This window comes from Apteryx rowi, unplaced genomic scaffold, assembly GCF_003343035.1.
Source record: "Apteryx rowi isolate R43461 unplaced genomic scaffold, aptRow1 scaffold_425, whole genome shotgun sequence".
Classification (NCBI taxonomy): Eukaryota; Metazoa; Chordata; class Aves; order Apterygiformes; family Apterygidae; genus Apteryx; species Apteryx rowi.
Genome location: NW_020450678.1, coordinates 8,001 through 31,584, shown reverse-complemented (window position 1 = coordinate 31,584; position 23,584 = coordinate 8,001). Strand labels below are relative to the sequence as shown.

The 23,584-nt window shown below is 35.8% G+C and overlaps 1 protein-coding gene across 1 annotated transcript in view; it reads right to left on the bottom strand.

The window, feature by feature from the left end:
• NBEA (neurobeachin) overlaps nucleotides 1-15,522 on the bottom strand; it is a 191,588-nt gene extending 176,066 nt beyond the window's left edge. The window contains exon 1 of the mRNA XM_026076072.1: nucleotides 15,391-15,522. The gene's annotated coding sequence lies outside the window, so the exon portion shown is untranslated. The remainder of the gene's footprint in view (nucleotides 1-15,390) is intronic.
• Between the last annotated feature and the right edge of the window lie 8,062 nt (nucleotides 15,523-23,584).

Sequence of the window (23,584 nt, the reverse complement as noted above, 5' to 3'; positions counted from 1 at the left end):
ACAGTGAGCCTGTGCACCCTCACCAAAAATCTACTAATCTCTCTTTCAGTGACATTGCTTTTCCTTCCAAAGAAGTAGGGATTATTAAGCAGACCAAAAAAAAAAAAAAATCTGATAATCTAATAATCTCCCATGAACAGGAGGACGAGGTTATTTTGCAGCTACAGCCTCTAGAAGCATTTAATATAGGCAATATTTAAACAATTTTTTTTCTTTTTGTTATTGCAACATCTATATCTTTGCCTCTCAATTTTCTGTTAAATCTGTAAATTCCTTATTGGATTCTGTAGGTCACAATAGATTCTTGGGAAGCAAGCTAAATTTCAAAGATACTGTGAATGTCCAAACCCATAAAACTGTCCTTAAATAAAATTTTTAATGAATGAGCAGTACAAACATAACATATGGTTGATTATATTTATGTTTATGTACATTTATTTTACTAGACGTTACACTAATTACTATAATCTAGCTGAACACAGAAATGGAGTTTTCAGTTCTCTCTTTACTGATATCCATTTATTACCTATTCAAATGTAACTTTGAAAAATTCTCTCTGCATTTAATATGAAATGAGTTAATAAGGTTAATTTTAAGAAAAGTTTGCTTGGCAATACCATAACCAACAAAAGGAGACTACTGCTTCTTATAAAGTTGTTTCCATAGTTTACTTCAACGAATTACCAATAAGGCAATTTATGCAGTGAACTCTCTTTCATCTTTGAAGAGAGATGGCAGAATGGAAAGTTAACCTCATTTTAATGTTACCTAAATATACTGACAGGAAATTCTAATGTTTCCAAACATCTGGAAATCTGCTTCATGGGATGGTGTTCTTCTTTTCTATAAGAAAGCTTTTTCATATATTGTCTTTTACGGCTTTATGTGGCTTCTAAGGAGCATTTTGACATAAGTAAAGTCTGTCCTCTTTACAGTAAAATGCTGCATTTAATTAAAAACTCTCTTTTATAGAATCTAAACTAAAGTTTTTGTGAAGCTTTGCTCTCCTCAGAAACTTTTAAGGGTAAAGTCGCTTTTTCCTCCTTACAGCACACTGACATGTACTGCTTTGTAAAACACTGCTTTTGTTGTATTTTAATCATCGAAGGTGGTTTTCAATATTTAATTAAATAAAGGAATTCAGAATTCGTTCCTCACAAGAGACTACCTCATAGGTGATGATGTGGACCACAGAATGATATCATAGCTAAAATACAATCTATCAAGCGAGTTCGAAAGAGCCAAGCTTTTCTGGAAAGAGCCTTTTTGTTTATCGGGCAAGCTGCAACGTCTGCTTTCACAGGAGCAATCAAACTTACAGCATGCGTATACGGATTTAAAATGCCATATTGGTATCTACCTTTTTTGTTAAGTCAGCATGATTAATACTTGAAAATAGTTATAAAAGTTTCAGGAAATACTCTTCCTGCTTCATAYGTCATAACAGTTTAAAGTCATGCTTTCATTTCTAATCTCTCCTAACTCGATTAGGCCCTGGGACCCTCACAGTGGTCACAGTTATGGAGAGCAGCTGCTCAGGAGTCTGTGCACTGACCTCTGCAAAACCCAGTAATATTAAATAATCGACATGGGAACCGCTCCCCCGGCCCACGGTTTCGCTGCCCTGCCGGGGAGCCGGCGCTTCCCGGGCTGCGCTGCCTCGACGGCCAGAGCGCGGCAGGCACCCCGGGGCCCGCTCAAGAGAACCGGCCCGCTGGCTCGGGCAGCCCAACGCCCCGGCACGGCGTGAGGAACCGTCCCCACCCGCCGCTGCCAGAGCCGCGCTCTGAATTGCCCGCCATTCCTGAAACCGCCAGCTTGGCCGGGCAGATAATTTAGGTTCCCTAGAGAATCAGAGAAGTGACTTATTAAAGGGAGGCTGTTTCTAATAGATTTAATAAAAGCCAGAAGAATATAAATCATATTTTCATTATTAAAGATCTTTGAAGAAATGAGGGAGGAAAACTACGAAAATTGTGTAGAAATTAAAACTTGCATACATTCATACTGGAAATTACCTTCTACTTAAAGTAAAAGCAACATCGTTAACAATCAATTTTTGTTTTCTACAACATATTAACACCTGCAGATTTTATCACAGACATTCCAAGCACTTTTCTTTATATCTAATTTTTGTACCTAATACCTCGCATTTATTCCTATCCTTACACACCAAATGATCTTCTTTATGTGTGTCATGTGTAAACTAATACTTAACTGCTGTATRCATCTTCCCCTTAAAAATTCTCAGATGTTTTGCATTGTAAAAAATGAGACTGATGACACAAACTTACTAATGAGGAGACTGAGAAGAAGGTTAAGGCCAAAATGAACAACATGTTTCTCAGACGAAGTCGAGGACGGTTTTTTTGAACAATAAAAACTTGTAATTAAAGTCAAAATGTTGTATATTAACACAAAAGTCCTACTTCAAAAATAAAAATGAACCTTCCAAGTTGGACACTCATTATTTTTTAGTTTACAGATAGGAAAACTAAGATTCAGAGTGGCAATGAAATTAATTTGCAGAAGTCATCAGCCTTGTTGTTACGTTTATTTGAGATTTCACGTATTCTGAACATCTGAGGAAGAATCCTGCATAGACCCAGTACTGACCATAAAGAGAGTGGGAAATGCACAGTCTCTTGAATGTTGCAATGCACCTTCATAGTCCTCAAAGGCAGTCTTCATTCTGACTGGAATTAGAAGTCCTTCTGACTGGAACTTAAACCAGTCAAATATTTAGATTTGAATTAAGACGTAGTTTGCCACCGTAACTTGCACACGCAAGAACGGATTCCTATTTCACGACTGATGACCTTTACAAATTCCTGTCAGTGTGAAATGTAGCCTCTCAGTGTATTCTGCACTGTGATAAACTGCAGAAAGCAACTGAATTTTCTGATATGCTACGGATCACTTAAACAGGCAAACATGATACATAATAAAAATAATTAAGAGCAATAAAATTTTCCTCACTGTATTTCCAACCATTTTACGAAAGTACAGTAATAGCTGAGAGGAAAATAACTACATCACACCAACAGTTATTGCTCAGTGGAAAGGACATCAAGGACACTTGCAAGTAAGAGAATTGGATCAATATTAACGCGATTTTCATTTCATGCTTCCCCAACTCCAGTAAGCTGACAATATACTCTGATTATGTGAACTGCCTGTGAGTAACATAGAAAAGGTTATTAGAGCAAGAGGTGGAAATGGAATGCACTTTTTATATTGACAGGTCTGCTAATAGAGTGTACTGATTTTCAAAGCCATGCAATGCATTTTCACAATTTGGTTTTGACAGCAAAAAGGAATTTCATTTATCCCTAATTCGTAATATTCACATGTAAGCAAAGGTTTCTTAAGACAGGCCACTGAAGAGGGTAATCAAACTATTTCAATAGAAAAATCTAATTAATAAGCTAAGAAGCAAAAGGTGATTGAATTCAAATATGTATGACTAATGAAATAATGAAATAATTCTGTTAAACATAAATGATGTATTCTATGCTTTCAAAATAGAATTTGATAAAACATATTTTAAAGATTACACATAAATGATAAATGTGGAATCTCTCAGCATTCAGGTCTGGATTTTGTCTTGAAAGTTTTAGATTAGTTTTGAGTTTGAAAAACTTAAAGCAAGCTCACATTCTACAGGAAAAGCCATGTTCTGACTCTATCTGTTTGCAGAGCCTCAAGACAGGATCAAAGTTGTCAGACTTCTAACAGGCACACTCTGTACTGAGGAACTGTGCCCACATATGCTAGCCTTAATTTGGCTTTCTGCTCACAAAAATTCTAACAGAATAGGCTAATTTAAAAAAGCCCTGAGATGAAATGAAATGTTGTTTAGAAATAGAAACTCCTGATGTATGCTAGCAGCTCAATGGTAATGCACTGGCATGTGAGAAACCATGTCCAATACTGGAGTAATCTATACCAATATTTCTAACTTTCCCCGGTGTTTAAAAATCAGAGTCTCCAAACCATGGGAAAAATCAGTATTTTTAAAAATGATTTTAAAATTATTTATGTATGTAGTTTGTGGTCTGTTTTCTGATATTGGAATTCTCCCTCTCTGCAGCCAAAGCACAGGCAATTGTCTTTGCCAAAAGGCAATTTTGTCCCGCACCACATTTGCTATTGCTACCAGAGCCAAACAAGGTTGGCTCTTTCAAAACAGGCATTGTACAAAGACATAAGAGGACAGCTAAAAAATTCATTCTCTAGTGAAGAGAATGAAGGCATGGGAAATGAGATTAAAATGATTTTATAGCAGCTTTCAAAGTTCCAGTAGTTGGGTAACTATTTTAATTTCTATTGAGATGACTCATTTAGAGAGGAAAGACTTAATAGCTCATCATCAGTGCTTTGAGGCACTTATTTGCCAAAATATCTGAAATAATCTTCAGGAATGAGGTTTGCTTTCTGGGATGGTATCTTTCCAAATGAAATTCTGCATACAGAAGGAACATCTTATGCAGTCTGTACACAGGCAAAGTCTCCTATACAAGACATACCGCTGCCTATAACTGATCCTTAAAAGCACAGTTCCCATTGTATATAAATAATAAATTTATCAATATAATAACCCTAGTAGAACACCTAGATTTAATCTTCATTGCACTGTTTAATATTATTCCAGCAGGTTCACTGTGGTGCACCAATTTTCATCTATGCAAATTTCATTTCACCCTCACAGAGATCACCACATCTTCAGAACTGGCACACATCATTTTCACTTCAGCAACAACAGTTGCTGTTGGATACAGCTGTTATATACAGAATATACAGTAGGGTATACACATTTGTGAGACAGCAGTGCGTCCCTAAGCACCGGGATATGTGTTTTGCTCTTAGCTCTGCTGAAGGACTGTGCTCTAGTCGTAACAGACAGCACTTCTGTTTAGGGCCAGTCTGCTGCAAAAACATGAGCTCCTAGTTTCTGAACCCAAAATGCAATTTGCTATTACATTGAAACTAAAGCTTTGCCATTTGCTTGACTGGCACCAGAATTTTACTCTGATTTTTTTTTCTTTTTTTAACAAAATTAGCTGCAGCTATAAAACTTCTTTGTTTTATACAGTGTAGCAGCTGAAAAGCTAAATAGTAGCAGTACACAAGATATGGTTGAGATAAATCAGAGTCCAAGGCTCTATTACCAAAACAGTTCAAAGGGATAATCTTCAAGCTCTTCATTATTTTGTCTCTGAAATTGGTGAATGGCAATTACAGTCCCAGGTAGGAAGCCTGTGTGCACATTAAGGAGAGCTAACTCACAGAAATCTTAGCAATAGTCAGCTGTAGAAAAAAAGGGGACCAGTATTTTATTTCATCTTTCACAGAACTGCAGTGTGATGTTTGTGATGTCTTTCTCTCATTCTGCTTTGCAAAGATCATAAGAGAATGCAGAGCTCCTATGCAACTGCAGGGATACTTGCAAAATTGCTGTGTTTGTGTTAAATTTGCAAGCACTGGCAATAATATTTTCTATGCAGACTGGAGCTGAGATACTATTTAGACAGCATGATTAGCTTTTTTTGAGGACCTGGGACTGAATGACTTGTGTTATGTTATATGGCTAAGGAGAAACCAATGAAACTCTCTCCAGGCATTACCTACAGTCCTCTCAGCTGGGAAAGTAGGTCTATTTGTAGATGAAGTTCAGAGTTTTATATAAATATACTAGGAGATATATAAGCATTATATATATTTCTTAGGCATACAGTAAGTATAAGGAAAAAAGTCTTGTCATGATGTAGCACACAATATGAAAAAAATATATAACTGGAAAGGTGTATAATATGCTGACTGATAGAGTTCTTAACAAGATGTCTTCATGAACATGTGGTTCAGCAGTATATTTGAGAATTTTTCCTCAAAATGTATTTGGCTTTTAATACAGTGTTCTCATTAGATGTTTATGCTTCCTTGTCCCTTACTTTGCACAATGTTGAAACTCATAAAAATCTTCCAATTTCTTTCACTACACTGTTACTTTTTGTGTTTCAAAGCTAACAACGTAAAACAAGGTGCACATAAAATAAGTGATATTGAAGAACTCACTGTACCTGTATGGATATGTAATAGCCAGTGCACCTACACATAAGTCTATTTTTATTTTGTACAAATCTTACTATTTACATAAAACCTATATAATAATTTTAATGTGACATAATAGAAATCTATTTCCAGTGATAAATTTAAAGCAATGCAATGTAAAAAGACTAGTAAAAACACTTAAGTGTATTAAAATATATATTGTCTCTGAAAACAAATTTCTATACTTTTAAAATCTATACAGAGCTATTCTGTTTGCTTTGTGACAGGCAAGGAATCACCTATATCAAAGAGATTCCCACAGACTACTACCGTCCACCTAATGCATCTTTCCCTTGTAAATAGCCCAGAGGATCTCAGAAACCTGACCCCTGACAGCCTGTCATGCCTCCTACTGGCTGTTAGAAAGGGGGAGAGAGTGAGTTGCTTTATTAAGTTTTATGACTGTAGGCTGTACTAGCTGCAGCGCTGCTGAAAAAACAGCCCTTGATTCCAGCCTTGGGTTTGGCAGTCTTTCGTGGCCAGGTCTTCAGAAAATATCTTCCTCAGTACAGACAGTAGGAGAATTTCATCTCGCATTTTTAGACCTATTAGGTGCCACTTTGGCTTCTTTACTCAGCATAACAGAGCTCAGCATCAGTGTGAAGGATGAATTTCTCCATCCTACCCATTTTCTTGAAATCATGTATTCAAAGCATCCAGTCCTTGTTTAAGGACTTCTATAACCAAACTACAATATCTGCAAACAGTAAACACTTTTTTCTCTCAAAAATTGTAAGTATTTCCACTTGCTCATATACACAATGGGGAAGGGACTCCTGCAACCAAGAAGGGATGAATAAGAAGAATGGAGAAAATTTAAAAACGGAATTGTTCTGTGCTTTTAACTATAGTCAAGGGAGATTTAAAGTGCTGTTATTCCTTAATACAGGCACCTTAAAGCATAAAAAACAGGAAGAAAGGCACACTGTAAAACCAGAGTCTGAAGAGCTATGTTCGCAGCTGTGAAAGCTGTCCTGGAGGTCTATAATTAGACCTTTACTGACAGAATATTCTTCCAAAATGTTTCTATGAGATGCTGCTGAATGCACATTGGTCAATAGCTTCTATTTCTTTGTCAATTAACAATACAGCTGAATTAATAGAACAAATATATTCTTCACGTGGGTTTGAAAAAAATTTCACATCATGGTAATTTATTAGTTTTGATAAGTAAATCACCTTCATTTGGCAAAAAAAACATATATAGTGTGTTCTTTTCATGTGTAAATATAAAGGTGGAAGGGAGAAAAATGCTAGAAATCTAAGACTGACAATGCTTTTGATTTTTGGCTGTTATAAATGGTTTTGACAGCCAATGTGATTACTTTAGGAACTTTCTGGAGTCATAGACTTTCAGCTGAAGAAGTGAGAAACAGAAGTAGTTATGTTAACTGCTAGTAAAAAGACAGAACATTCTGCAGTAAAATCTATTAGCTCAGAGCTATAACGACAGCTAAAATCCAGGTCATGCCAAATAACCTGAAAATGTCAGAGGAAAGGCATTTGAAACCCAACACTGAGGGTCTTGGGGAAAATGTTTTCACATGCTATTTGGACCTATTAAGCCTGAATAAAAATAAAGATAGAGATTCTGATATTCAAGACATGAATTTGACTGTTTCACGAATTCATGCCCAAAGCTTACTATAAAGCTGCTAAGAAAATCATTATGCTAAAAATGGCAGATCACAGGGAGCAGATATTTAGAGACTGCAAAGCACTGTTAGGATGCAATTGCAACTCTATTTCCCTTATCTAGCCAGACAGCAGAAGCTCAGACACTAAGAAAAACAACAGTATTCCATCACAGCCTGCACCTTAAAAGTGTCTTGTATTATATTACAGTAAGGTATAACAAGAATGAGGATGATTGTAATGGTAGATATTTTTAATGAGAATATATGTATGCATTTTTGAGGGGCTAAGAAGTGCTAGAAAGAAGACTGTGTTAAATTGGGTATTTCTTTTATATTTAATTATCATCACAATCAGGATCTTGCTTTGCACATCCCTCTAGTGATCCCTCATGAAAATTTTCCTTCTGGGACTGAGTTTTCTTTAAACAAATTTTATTTTCACCCACCCATACAATTACCATGTCAAATCTTAACAGGACACAATTATCATGTCATGTTTTCCCTAAAACCCTATATGGATGAAATATTTGGAAGTTTATTTGGAGAAGCAGTGGATGGCACTGTTGGACTACAGTTATAAAGCTGCCAATGCGAACCTTAAAAAAATACACAGATTTTCATGATGCCCTCAGACACACAATTTGAATGCAAACTTTTTCAGTTTACTTTGGAGATTCCACAATCAGATGTAGAAATTAGTTCATGTACTTAAAGGAAGATGTGTAACAAAAATACTTCAAGTGAAAGTGTTGGAGAGTCAAAAATATCCTTGTTTTCAACATTCTGATCATAATTTTCTTAATATTAAATCATATTTCTAACACTGGGCATCTGGTTATAACAAGAGGGACTTGTCTGGTAATTAGACTACTAGAGACTAAGACAGGCAAACAGAGAAAATGGAAAGAAAATGGTGCTCCAAGTGAAGCAAAATGGTTTACATGCCTGTCTCATCATGATCACATTTAAACTAAAGAACACAGGGGGCTTACTTGATGACACCTGGAAGAAATGTTATGGATTAATTTAACCACTACATGTTCTTAAAATGGTCACCACTGAACATCAAGTAGTATCTATGTATTTTCTGTCTATAAAGTTGATGCTACTTCTTAAAACTGCTCAAAATAACTTGTCATCTTGTGTTTATTTATAAGCTAAAATTAAGTGTACACGAATGAGGTGAGGGGATGGGGTTCTTTTTAGTAAAGGCTTTTGTTTACTTTCTCTTCTGTATTCATACTTATACATTTCCTAAAGAAATATTAGTTCTGGAAGTTATCTGAGGTAAGGGTCATCACTTGCATTTCCCCAGAGCAATGTATTTTATGATACTGTGTGTGTTACTAATTTTCAGGATAATGCGTTAACTAAATAAAAAAACGTCATCAGAAACATTTTTGTGGCTGATGTAATCACAACAAATTCAATTTCAGTAATAATAAATATCATGCTACTCATGAACAAATTAATATTACAAATGTTTTATGATGATCCTGACTATGTGCAAATCTTATTTCCTCACAAAATTCTATGAAGACTAAAGTAACTTGGGGTTGAGGATTACATGTGTAGTATCAGTCAAATGTTTCCTCTGTATTTTGTTTCTCAGTCCATGATAATTTACATAAGAAGTTTAATCTTGAACATTGAGATTTAACAAATTTAGTTTTTTTAAATGTTAATTAAAACTAAGTTACGGCAACCCTCTACTTTCAAGCTCTGGCTCCGTAATAAGAATCACAGAATCACAGCATTGCTGAGGTTGGAAGGGACCTCTGGAGATTGTCTGCTCCAACACCCTCTGCTCAAAGCAGGGTCACCTACAGAGACTGCCCAGGACCCTGTCCAAACAGGTTTTCCGTATCTCCAAGGATGAAGACTTCACAACATCGGTGGGCAACCTCTTCCAGGGTTCAAACACCCTCACAGTAAAAAAGCTTTTTCCTATGCTCAGACAAAATTTCTTGTGTTTCAGGTTGTTCCCACTTTCTCTTCTCCCATCACTGGATATCACTAAAGACAGTCTGGCTCTTTCTTCTTTACTTCTTCCCATTAGGTGTTTATGCACATTGATAAGATCCCCCCGAGCCTTCTCTTCTCCAGGCTAAACAAAGAATATCTAAAGATATCTGGTTCACTTTAGAAGTAAAAGTAAATGTAAAAAAAACCAAAAAAAAAACCCTTATGAAAAGATCTACAACATCAACCATGACCCTGACTGTAAAGCTCGTTGTATAGATACAGTAATAGAAAGCAATATTGCATAGACAAAACTGAAGGAATAATTTGGTCTTTAATCTTTTGCAAGGTACACAGAGAATGCTCTCAGAGTAGATACGCCTGGAAAATGAACTAACTGGATTTTATATGTCTTGTGGGTCTGCTAGCAAAACTCTGATAAGTGATGATCCAGTATCAGTTGCCTTCAATTTGCTTCCAGTGTTAGATACCGAAGTGTTAGATAGTTTCAGCATTAGTTACTGAAAAAATATTGTTTTCTTTAAGATAGTTCTGAAATTACTGTTGTTAAGGCAACCTCTAAGGACCGTTCTGGAAACACTTTCAATAAATGCAGACTAAAGATAGGGAGAAGGTAATAAATTTGGAGGACTTTATGAAGTTGAGAAAAAGTAAATGAATACACAATTACCCAGGAACTTTGACAGGCAGCCTTGAATTTACTCTGGTATTTTAACCAACAAAAGACACCTCTACATTGTTAGCAATGTCATTAGTGTTGACGAGGTCATATACAGAAGTGTGGAACTCAAAATGCAGAATGTCCTGAAACAAAGGAAGAATAGCTTTTAGGTGGGCATTCAGATTTCATATAGTTAGGCACTGGATTTTACAGCAAAGCTTCTGAACAGAGATTGTGAAATTCAGGAATTCCATTTCACAGGAGATTTTGATTTTTTTAAAAAGGCTTATCACCTCAAAATTTCAGGATAAGTTTGTTTATAAAACACTGATGTAGCTTTCTGGAGCAACACTTGGCAAGTGCCAAATGAAACCAACTTCTTACTCGTTTTGCTAGAGTCTCTTCCCGCAATCTTGTTCTAACACTGACTGCAGGAAGCGGAGACCCAAGTGATTCAGGAGAAGGCAGTCAGGCAGCTGTGTCACAGTTCCTTCAAGTTCATCTTGGTATGTTTTTCTTTAATGTCCAGGATCCCCAAAAATTTAATCTTGAGTTAGAGTCCATGGGACTCCTAGGATCCTTGTTCTGAAGACAGACTCTAAGCCCTGGTTTGAGTAGGGGTTCCCATGGATGTCAGACTTGTAAGTCCTTCAGTAGCCTGCCAGGAATCCTGCCTGCACTTCTTTGAAAGTTGATCAGACTCTGGCTGCTTTCATGAAAGCAGATTTCAGATTCAAACATTTCAGATTCCCCAAATTGATGCTCTTTAATTCCGTTTGTATAACTGAAATCAACCTGTATATCAAAAGATGAGCATATATGACATTTGCTGAAACTTGCAGCAGTGATGACACGTCCCAGAAGGAGCCATATAGCCTGCTTCAGCTAGAACTGCTCTTGAAATGAGGATACTATTTAAGATGTCCAAGTATATAACAGAATGAGTAACCTAAAATATGCAAGTTCAAAAGCAATTGCCATAGTGCACATTTAAGACATATCTGTAGCTTTGTTTCAAAAAATGAATGCAATACATATTACTTTATGAAGGGCATTCTTTTTTTTTATTCTAAGCATTCAGGATTTGTCACAATAAACAATTTAACCGGCCAAATATTCTTGAGCACAAACACTAGAAGTGTTGTGCACTCCTACATACAGATACAGATACATGATTACATGTATCTGTACTGCAGATGCTACAGTATGGATTATTTGTATATGTGTAGAATGGAGGCACTCACTTATTCATGTCCATGTTCTCCACTGCAAACTAGAACTGCCTTTCTTGGTCCCCTCCTACATGAAAATGGCTTGTGGAACACAGTCTTGAAGACTGACAGACCAAAGCTTAACAAATTCCCTGTTTTGCTCTTAAGATGACCTTTGTGGAGCAGTATTCTGTTTCACTGTTCAGGGATATACAATAGCGGCTCATCTGTACTAATCTTCAATGACTATAAACTGTTAAAGCAATTAACTGGAGGAGACAGTTCTTTCACCACATGTACAGAATCATTGTGTTTTGGGCCATATCTGCATATTTCATGACAACATTATATTCTACTGAATTTTACTTCTGTATTTGTTCATAGTAAAATTGTTGGAAGAGAAGTAGTGTCTATAATCTCTTGTACAATCTTTATTTTCCTTTTTCCTTTTTAATCTATCAATTAATCAACTACATTAAAACTCCATCTAAACTTAAAATAAGAACAGTTTAAAACCCACTGATATTATAAAATTCTACTAAAAATTTCCAGATAGTTTAAAATCCCATTTTAGAGTTTGCACTTTGATACTGCAGTTAGTAATATATTCCCTTTTAACATTTTGTTATTACTTCTTTTAAACATATGTATAGACCCGCCTGGTTTTCATTTCCAAGGGTTTTCTATTCTTTGATGACTGAAAGTGTTATATAATTACAGTATCCATACAGCCAACATCAACTCTGATTTAATTCTAGAGTAGCTGTAGAGCACTCTCTTATTTATCAAGGTCATATCTTGATAGCTGCAAAAGCTTAGATAAATCAGGTGTTAAGCAGGCACATCTCCAAGGAACCTGGAAATTCTCTCATCTGCAATCTTCAGCATATCTTATTATTTACTGCCAAAGAAATGACTGATTAATTTTGTCATCTTTGCTCTGTGATTTTTGCTCAGCTGAAACTGCCTGCCCTCTTCTGCAATGCCTGATCAGACCTATTTAAGATGATGCCTTTGATCGTAGACACTGAGGAGCTTGCTGACTTTGACTAAACATTCCTCCACTGCAATATTTATGCACAAAATCCTAAATGATTACTGACAGTCAACGTAAATAACAAAAACTTATGTTTCCACTATTTTACTGATGCTCAAAATAGCTTTTCTTGTGCTAGAGGTACCAGTCAAGATGAAAGATTGCTATTAATATAACAAAAGCCCAACAAATTTTGCTGTGATGAATAGTTTATTTCTCACAAACAAAATATCTGAGGTCAGGAAAAAAATCTGTTACTGGAAAACTATGGAGTATAATTAAAAAAAAAAGTTTCAAATTCTTTCTGAATTGTGATATCATGCTTAGTTTTGGAAGCTAGCGGCATTTTACTATCGAACTGTTCCAAACAAAATTATCAAAACAAAGCTAATAAAAAAATACAATGAAAGTTAAGCCCTATGGAAAAAAAATCTGCCTCCAGCTCTTTATTAATCACATTCCAACACCAGAGGCTAAAAGTACATCAAACTGCACCAAATCCTTTTCACATGACAACCTCATAAATTATTCAGCTCATTAGTAACACCAAGAGGCATAAAAATAACATCAGTGTTAAGGATGTTTTCTTACAGAGAAAGGTCAACTAAAAGTTTCAGTATTAAAATCCAAAGGCTTAAGCCTCTGAAGAGTAAGTACATCTAGATAGTATCCATGAATTAAAACTTTAATGCATGCTGGTTTAAAATTCCATATGTTAATTTTAATACATACATGGAAAAGTTATACTCAGAATTATTTATTTTATCACTGCAAACAAGACAACTTTTATCATTGTAATTTTTAATGCAATTTGTAAGGTTGATACACACCACCTCTAAAAATATCTGAGCTTTAATTTTCCTCTATACCTCATGCACTAACAGGTGAGTAGTATGAAATTATTTGGAAAAATATGAAACTATAACTACTGCAGTTTTTCATTTTCTTTTGGTGGTAGCCTTGCCTTGCAGGCTAGCTCTACTACAAGGCAGCTGTCACCTGAACAAAAATACTAGATAGAAGAACACAAAACACTACATTAACAAACATGGTCCTTGCAACAAGCTGAATCTGTTTAAGTGCAACTTGTATAATAATTCTCATAAAAAGCCCAAACCATTTCCAACATCTTCTAAGCACAATCTTATCCCAAAGACAATATACAACATTCCTACTATAAAGGCATGAAACAAAGTCCACCAAAGCAAATGGAAAGCTCCTGTTATTTTAAAAACAGATAGTATTGACCCATAAAACCTGGTGCTAGTTTATAAATTGGATTTCTTCCTGTTTTAATGCTAATTTAAAATCCAAAATTAAAAATATTAAGCAATAAGAATATTCTTAAGAACTCTCAAGCTGGCATAATGCAGAAAGCCCACTGTTGTGATAAATATTTGCCTCACAGAAGGAATACAGCAATTAGCACAGTATTTCTGACAAGATATGTATTTTAATGTTTTGGAAGAACGTGGATAAAATATCCCTCCACCATTTCATCAAAGGTGCAATACTATATACCACTGGGGAAAATTTCTTCCTTACCCCTACTGATGAACAGTTTATGACCTGAAGCTCTGCATATGATAGCCTTCACATGTTAATAAATATTAAATTACACTAGCTGGTATAACTGCACATGCAGATATTCATTTTAAGTTTAATCTTGCTTGAATCCCAGCTATTTTCTTCATCAATTTGCAAAGTTAGTGAAATGTCTAACTTATACAGAGTGGGCTTTGTACCTATCATATTCAGAACTTTCAGCACCATTAGTCTTTGGCTACATATCAGCTAAAAGGTTTAGCTTGCTTTGTGTAAGTTTACTTCCTTTTCCTCAGTTTTTCATATGTGGCTCCTAAACATAATAATGACTCAGAATTTTACTCCTGCATAAATGCTAAGGAATATCAGGAGTACATTTTTTCCAATACTACGGAATAAAAAAAAATGGTCAGAAAAACATCTTAATATTCTAAAAGAATCCCTGTCTTTCATATGTTAAAGAACAACCCTGGTCCAGACCTGAGAAATAAATTTGCTTTAGACACTTCAAGTACTCAGGTTCGGTCTGCTGTTCAGAGATCACTAAAACCCATGAAACTTTCAGAAGATATAAGGGAATTTGTAAGCATGTTCCTCCCTCCTCTTTTATATCCCAGCTGTCTCTCCATGAAAATCAAACATCTTCTAATCCTTAAATTCCAAGGATGAAGTTCCTATGTGGTCAATACACTATTTGATTCACAAACATAGCTCTTAAGCATCCTTAAAATATCTTTTTTAAACAAGTACTTATATGTTTCACAATTTGCAGAAAAAAAAATACTTTGGGGTGAGATTATGCATGTCAAGATAAAATATCTGATTCAAAAAAACCCAGTTAATTCCTCATTCATGAGAGGTTTTAAATGGAACTATTATGACACATTAGTTTGATGGCCTAACAGTTTCATTCTGTCACTCAGGGGAGACAAATTTGGTTACTTTTACCAGTGTCTCAAAATTAGTGTCTGGGAATGCTAGAGAGGTATACTGTGAATCTCCTGGGGATTAGAGAATTTAACAGCATACAAACTCAAGTCTTCTGGTTCATTAAAGTATAAGGATTGAAAGAATTCCCATTATAACAGTATGTTCTAGAAATTCTTAGCATTGTCCTTAGGAAATAAGTGATATGATTCCCAGACATCCCTGGATATGAAGAAAACATCATTATATATATATTTTTAAGCAGGCGTTAGTACTGACCATATTCCACAGCAGCTTTTAGGAGGGCATCAGAATGAGTAGACCCAAAAGCATTGCGAACAAATCGCCTCCGTCGGCGCAAATCATCTTCCCAGTAATCCAAACGCCAGAAGTCATGCAGTTGGCTACGAAATAAAGAACATACACATCAGCACCTACCACAGCTTGAACTGTATTTACATATATTATAGTATAATTTCACTGCTGCTTTTCTCTTTCAGGAATACAATCTTGTAAAAACATATATTACTAAAACATGCAATATTCTAACATTTCTTTACATGCATTTATACATTACAAAGCTCAGCACTGCCTGTCTCAAAATGTTCTGCCTGCTGCTAAAAACATTAATCACACTGAGCCCATTAACAAATGCAGCATCAAATTACAAGTATTAATGGCACAGCTTGCTTTCTTTTACAGTGTTTTTAACAAGGCTTGTAAATCATAGAATGGACCTCAGTGCAAATAGTTTGCAATTTAATGACTATGGTCCCTTAGCAGACTGAACTCAGAAGTATAAAATATTGCTCACTTGAATTTTGTGGAACTATGATTAAACTAATGTGCTGAAATATTCATTGAAATAATTCCCCACTGCCCCTAGCAACCTGAGAAAATTGCAATTTTATTCATTATTAATAACACTGAATTAGAGCAGCAAAAAAATTTCACCATGTGGTAATTGTCTTGGTAAATTATTATTCCAGCACTAACAGAGTACTAGGATGATTTTATAGCTTCCAGCTAGTACAAGCCATTAACAACCATGGCCATCTTCATGTTACATTGCCTTTTTATGTTCAAAAGCAATATTGAAGTTCTACAGAATGATATAAGCCATTGTTAATCTATATTCAACTCAAAACACAAATATGCAATCATTTGGTATCCAATTCAACTTCACTTCTAAAGAAATGACCAATTCCATTTTTAACTACTTCTTGACCCTATCAACAAGAACATCTCCCAGGCCAATTTTGTAAGTACACTGTGGGATATTCAGGCAAAGCTGTATTTTAAGCCAGCATTTTAAAAACTTTCTGGACCACTATCAAACTCCCAAAATGTTTGTGGATGCACCCATATCATCCAACTTGTAAGTGAAAACACTATACACTTAATATGATTCTACAGTCATTTATCATGACCTTACAGACCATAACTAGGTAACCACCGCTGTAAACCAGTGATTTTCATTCTATCTATCTGCAGAACTCTAGGTGTCAGTGGACAAAAGGCAGCTGAAGAAAATCAGTCTTCAACTCACTACTATGAGCCACATCTCTGCTGAATGTTTTTTAGGTGTTAATTAAACCACTGTTTTCTACGTTGCCTTCATTTTGAAAAGCTTTGCACTGGTAGGCATTTCCAGAGGAAATGCAGAAATATGCTAATGCACAGCAGGCCTTTTCATTTTTTTACAGCCCATTTAACTACTTTTTTCATTCTTGCATAAGTTCTGGTCCAACTTTACTAATCGCTGCCATGAGCCCTGGATCAGCTCTGGAGGGCACAGAACTAAAGTGGGGGGAATGTAGCATACCTTCTAGCCACTTAAAAATTTTCAAAAGCAGCATACCATCAATTTTTAGTCAAATGTTTGAATTATGAATGACATTTTCACTATACTCCTTGAATCTGCTTGAAGGTCCTACTCTAGATTGCAGAAGAGGCATTGCTTTACTTATCTACTAGCAGTGAGAAGGCATCTCCAGGACTTCTGTAGGAGCTGCTTTCTCACTAAAAGCAATTCATAGCGTCTTGCATGCAGGTGAGGCTCCCACAGGAGGAAGATGCAGCATTAATGGCCCAGGCTGCATGTTGTGAGACAGAAATATCTTGCTATTCTGAGTACCAATTATCTTTTGCTATGTAAAATAGCCCATTTTGTACTTGTATTACCATACAGTATTTGCTCACAGATGTCATGTTAGTCTGAAGTATCGGCCCATCATTTCTTCTCCTACGCTGAGTGTTAAGTAGTTTTATTGCAACTGCTAAATTTCCTTGACTCTTATGTGAAATGAATGAAAAAATGGGCAGACAACTGCTCTCTGGTTTAAAGGAGAGAGCTTAAAGGCTCCTTTGGCAGTCCAAGTCTATGTTTTAAAATGATGACTGGGAACATAATTGTAAAGGTTTTTTATCACAGGGATTTCTTTTTGAAAGGCAAGCAACATTCCCTTTTTGGTTCCATCTAAGAGAGTAAGTCATGATGAAACAGGAGTAAAGATATTAATGAAAACTCTTACAAACACATGCATGTTGTGAAACTGTGTTTGCTTCCACAAGAGACTGTTAGGCTGAGAAGATTATAATACTTTAGAAATACTTATATTCTAATCCTGTGGATATTCTTCAGGCTTTAAGATTTTTAAGGATTCTAAGTAGACTCTAGGTAGCTCTAAACAGTGGCAGTAACTCAAGCAGAACTACACTTTCTAAGAGCACTAGGCACAAGTCAATCCTAGAAGAGAGAACATCTGCAAATCATCCACATCCTTTCTTGCTACAACTTGTTTTTTCCTAGAACGTGACTAAATCAAGTCACTTTAGTAACTTATTTCTGTGACAAGTGCAATATTTTAACAGGCTTTATTTTATGAATTATATATTATTAATAATCCTTATTTTCATAGCCAAATAGATTATATGTAATTTCTCATTCCCTCACATCTTATACTAGTGACATTTTGAATCAAGCTTGTTCTAGTGAAAACTCCACAGATATGTATACTGCAATGAAAATTTTCTGAAGAACCAAAAATTCATAGCATCCATTCATGAGCTACTTCTACATACTTCAAAACAGCAATATACTTGTATCCCTTTAACTGAACAGTTATTTAAAATGCACTCTAAAACAGGTGACTCAGAGAAACCTGCTTAATGAGCTTAACTCTGAAGGTATTTTCCTTGCAAACTGTAACATAATCTAATATAAACCTTTACCATAATTCAAGAATAAGTAAGGGCTGGTATAGAACAGTGGTTTTACAAAGTTATTAACAATTAAACATTTTATTTGGAGTGGTGTGCATGTTGTGAACTTAACCCAATATTTCAGGTGTGCCACATTCTGAATACATGTTATAATGGAAAAAGTCCTATTTCGATACATATATTGAAGGATTACAAATTCTGTTCCCCTGCCGCTATTATCACTTGTCCCCATTTAGCAGCTCACTGTATACTTCTTCCTACTTTAACAAGATAAAATGCTGTTTAAAGGTCAGCATGGGATGGAAAGGCAAAGTGGTTTTATGCTACCCCAGACAGCCAGTGTGGTCTTTGATACAACTTACAGCAAACAGCTTTGAAGTCTCCCAAGGGCAGGTTGCTCTAAAAGTCAGAGCTGCCCACAATTCTGTGTAGTACCTCTGCTACCATACCATACATCCCTTCCATATCTTCTGGGACAAAGACTATGACTAGGACAGACCTTTAACAATGTGCTTAACGTAGCCCCATATATTACTCTCTTAGAGAAGAAATAGTGTAGTGCTCTGCCACCAAAACAATTTAGAGGAGCGTGAAGCTAGTCTGCATAGCAAACTCCTCCCTGCCTTTGCAGAATATCTTCACAGCTCAGACTTGTTAAAGAAGACTTTTGAAAACATTTTCTGTTAACTCCTTAGACCACAGCTCTGAAGCAGAGGATGGGAAGGGTTTTTTTTTCTTGTACTTTTGATTATTAACTGTCCTGGACAGCAAGACTTTGTTCATCCCAGTGCCAGGATGGCACATCTGTGACAGCAGCTCCATAGCTGTGAAATCCATTCCCTGTTGCCTGGGTGCCTTCACCTTCCTACGGGATGCTACAATTTGCAATTTGCTGTATGTCACCTACAGCTAAAGCAACTAGAGGCAAATAGAAACAGTGGATAGTAGCAGTATACATGTCCATAAAAGATCCTTAGACTGACAAAGGATGGGCTGCCAGCTGGAAGAGATTAAGTTTGAATATGTTAATGAAGGGGAACAAGCCTGCAGGCATGGGGGAAGGGGAAAAGTTGTTTGGAAAAAGAGGTGGGTGACAGAACTGGAAGGATTTCAGAGAATCCACAGTCTTTGCAATACTGTGTAACAGCATAGAAAAGACTAGGAATTGCTGATCTATAACTTCAAGAATTATTCCTATTTTTTCTGTAACATACTCAAAAAAAGAAAAAGTTTTTCTTTTCACAGTCCAGAATCATGACTACGTTTTGAGAAATAAAAAAAAGTATACTGGAAACATATATAAAATATTTCCCAAAGGTAAAATGAAGAACAGAAATTTTGTAATGGTAAAAGAAAAAGTAACAAAAACCCAACCTTGAAAAATAAAAAATAAAAATTACTATTTAAGCAATATTTACTACAGTTGAAAAATACAAGCAAAAATTTAAACCCTGTCAGAATCTATCAGAAGGTCTGTCTAAGAGTAAAGACTTATGTAACAATGAAAAAGCAAATACTGTTCAGAAATGGTATAGCAACAGATAATAACAGCAATTGTATTAGACTGAAGGTTCTTCTGGCTGCTGCTTGAAACAGAAACAATGACTGCTGGTTATATCAAGCTCGTGAGACAGGTATTCAAAAATCACATCTCATGTTATGATGACTATAAGAAAATTAAGCTTTGTTGTATAGGGGCAGAAACAAGTATCAGAAGCTTTAATTAACATACCTAGTATCATCACTCCATACAAAGACTTTTTTAGTTACAAAAATTACAAAGCTCCGTAATGATTTCCAAACACCATGCTGCAGAATACCAGAAATGAAACTAGAAATACTAAAAACAAAAATAATACTAAATAAATAATACTAAGAATACTAAAACCTAGAAATATCAAGACAGGGAATAAAGATGTCCATGAACCTGACACATCTAATAAAATGCAAATTGAGAAAGATGGTAAAAATATTATAAATAGGAGTTAAAAGCATCTTCAGGCATTCTTCTAACAGCAACCTGTTTTATTTCTCGTAATTACACGTGCACAAGAATTATTATTGTTAAGCAGCAGCAGTATATTTGGTGGAGTTCAAGGGTAGAAGGGGAAAGAGTTTCAGGAAAAGAGCTTACCATCTACATAGAGGGATGCTAAATACTCAAGGAAACTTGGGAATGATTCAATCTTTTCAAAGTTTATTATGAATATAATGTTAAGGGACTATATTTTTGTGTGAGAAGTTTCAACTGTGACTGTGAAAGAAGCTGGGAGGATTTCTTCTAGGAAAGTCATGTGGCTGGTATATGGATTGCTGGAAGCAGAGTTAGAAGGCTTAGGGTATCAGATGATGACAAAGTTATGTTCAAAAATTGGGGAGGTGACATAATAGCAGGGACACAAGGTATGAAGAAGCACATACAAGGCTGGTGGAGAGGGCATGGGTAATAAATACCTGGGGAGGGTGATGCAGGTGAAGTTGTGGCAGTGGGCAAATAGGGGATGCCATTGCTGGCAGACTGCTGGATGGCCAGCAACCGCTCATGGTTAGCATTCTCCTGCACTTTACCTTCTGTTTGCTACCATTGCAGCAAACTAGCAGGGGGAGCAAGGAGAGAGGAAGCAAAGGCGCTCCCTGCTAATTTGTTTTGCAAGTAGTGTCCTGGTAACTGACAGCTGGAGGGGGCAGCGTGGAGAGCACGGCAGTCCAGCCGGATGAATTGCAGCCCAGCAGTATGGCTAGAGGGCATGCCAGGACTGCCATATTCAAAAGTGTCATGAGAGATGAGAGGCATTTTTGCACCTTCTGTGTTGTGCTGCCAAAATGTGAACAATTAAAACAAAAAGAGAGGTAAGACAGGAATGATGGGTGAAATTTGAGCAGAAATGTAGACAAAGTCGAGCTTTAAAAATAAGAATGGAAAAGGACTTGATAGAGCAGCCTGGAGTTGGGCAGTGAGGGATTCAAAAAGAAAATAGGATCTAACTGATAGATGATTTTCATTGAGCTGTTCTTACTGGAGTGGGAATGAGACAGACAGATAGATTAAAATGTTTCTTCCAACAATATTTTCTATGATTCTGTGAAATGGGAAACCATAAAGAAAAAGATTGGGAGACAAAGAAATTGAAAAGCATAGATGAAAGGCTTGAGATGTAATTTTTGACTGGTGAAGAAAAAGCAACACTGAGTTAGGAAAATGAGTTTATAAATTTATAAGGAACAGAGAGGTAAGAAGAAAACAAATAACTATGGAAACTAGGGGAGCAGAAACAATTGTAAAAGTGGATGAGAACAGAAAGAAGTCCATATGAATAATAAAACAAATATCATCTGCAGATACAAAGGCTGCAAGAAATGGAGTAAAAAAATCTGGAAAAGGGTTTTGGTGATAATACCAGTGGTTACCAGAATCTCAAGAGCAGTGTATTTTTATGAAGATAACTAAGAGTGAACACAGCAGACCCCTAGATTTCTGCCCATCTGAGAATTCTTCTGCTATGGTCCTCTCAAATTTGTGTATATTACCATTCTGTCTGTCTTCCATTCCTCCCTAGTTGTTGCTTCTAACCTTGCTAATTGTTGAGTTACTACGTTCCTTTATAACCGGAAATCCTGTGGCCCATTATCAAGGCTGTTCCACATTAAGAAGAGATTGCAGAGACAATGGAGACTGTGGAAAATGAAAAACTGATTTCTCTTTCTTCCCTTTTGTCAAGGATACCTGGAAGGAGCTTACCCTCAAATTACATGATAGGTTGCACCATAAATTTCCCTATGGAGAGTGGAGTATGGTAAAAGTTTTTAAAACGGACAGGAAGAAAAAAGTTTTGAAGTTGTTTACCCTTGTGAAGGATGAAAACAATTCATAAACCTGCTAAAAACTCTTACAGAGATCAGTATTTAGGTATTGTAGTTTTACAAGTTGGCATTTTTTTGGAAAGAGAATTTCTTAGGCTTCCCTTCCCTTGCTTCTGAGATGGTATGTTTTCCATTTGCTCAACCTTAAGAGAACACAAAGGAGTAAATTCCTAGCTAACTAATATCAGCAGAAGTTTTTCCATTGACTTGAGTGATGTCCAGGGTTTTATCTACGATGTCTTGTATACTGAAAGCAGAGTTGTCATTTTCAACAGGAGGGCTGTAGGTTCTGTACTAGAATTTCTTCAATATATTTATTGAAATTCAATAAAAGGATGAAGAGTATGTGCCAAAATTTGTAAATCACAGAGTTTTGTAAATCACAGATTTGTAAATCACAGAGAGATGAATCTTTAAACAATTGATTAGAAGCCCATTGAAGCTGGTGAGCTTCACTCTGGTGAGCTGGTCTTTGTACTAACTCCAGTCAGCCTTCGATTAGGCATATTAAGAACAATTTAGGAGAAATTCAAAAAAGTTACATGAATTGTTGGCATGATAGCAGACAAAATCAGCTGTAGACCAAGTAATTATTCACGTTGATGAATAATTTGAAAAGCTTGGACACTGATATTCTCCTAGAGGGAGTACGCTAAATACAAAATGAGATTAACAGTGTATGTTAAACAAGAAGTTGAATTCACGTTCTTTAAGGTCCAATGTCTTCATCATGGAACCCATCAGATATCCAAGAGTCTTCAGCTACTTTACCTGTCATAAGAAATTTAGAATAGCGTCGCCAATTACAATAATGGTGTTTCATTGTTCTATTAAAATGAACCATTTTTTCTTTTTTGTTTGTAAATTAATCCCTGACCCCACAGATAAACCCTAAAATCCACAGATTTCTAGAGTTCATTGCTTTATGCAAAAGTAGCCCAAATTCACAAGTCTCAGAACGATAAATTTTAAAACATATTACTGATCACCTAACAAATATTCTTGAAAACCCAGTATTTATCCGAAATATACACTGTAAATTTCAAGATATCTTATGTTTACCACTTCAAAATAATGAGGTTTAATTCTTGCATCAAATGCAAAACCAGAAACTATTCCTAACTATTGTTATCATTCCATTTGATTTTTCTTCTCTGTCACTGAAGCTTCTAATCCATGACTAAATTGTTTCACATAATTACATAGATGTCTAAACCATTCTTGTGATGCAGTCTGTCAAATGTCTTCTGAACATCCAAATATTTTATAACCATCTGTAGATTTCTTTCATCTATTATTTTGTTGACATATTTTGAGAATTCCCCTAAACTAGAAAGTCATATTTTTCTCCCAGAAATAGTGGATTCCCCTCCCATTGTATTATAGG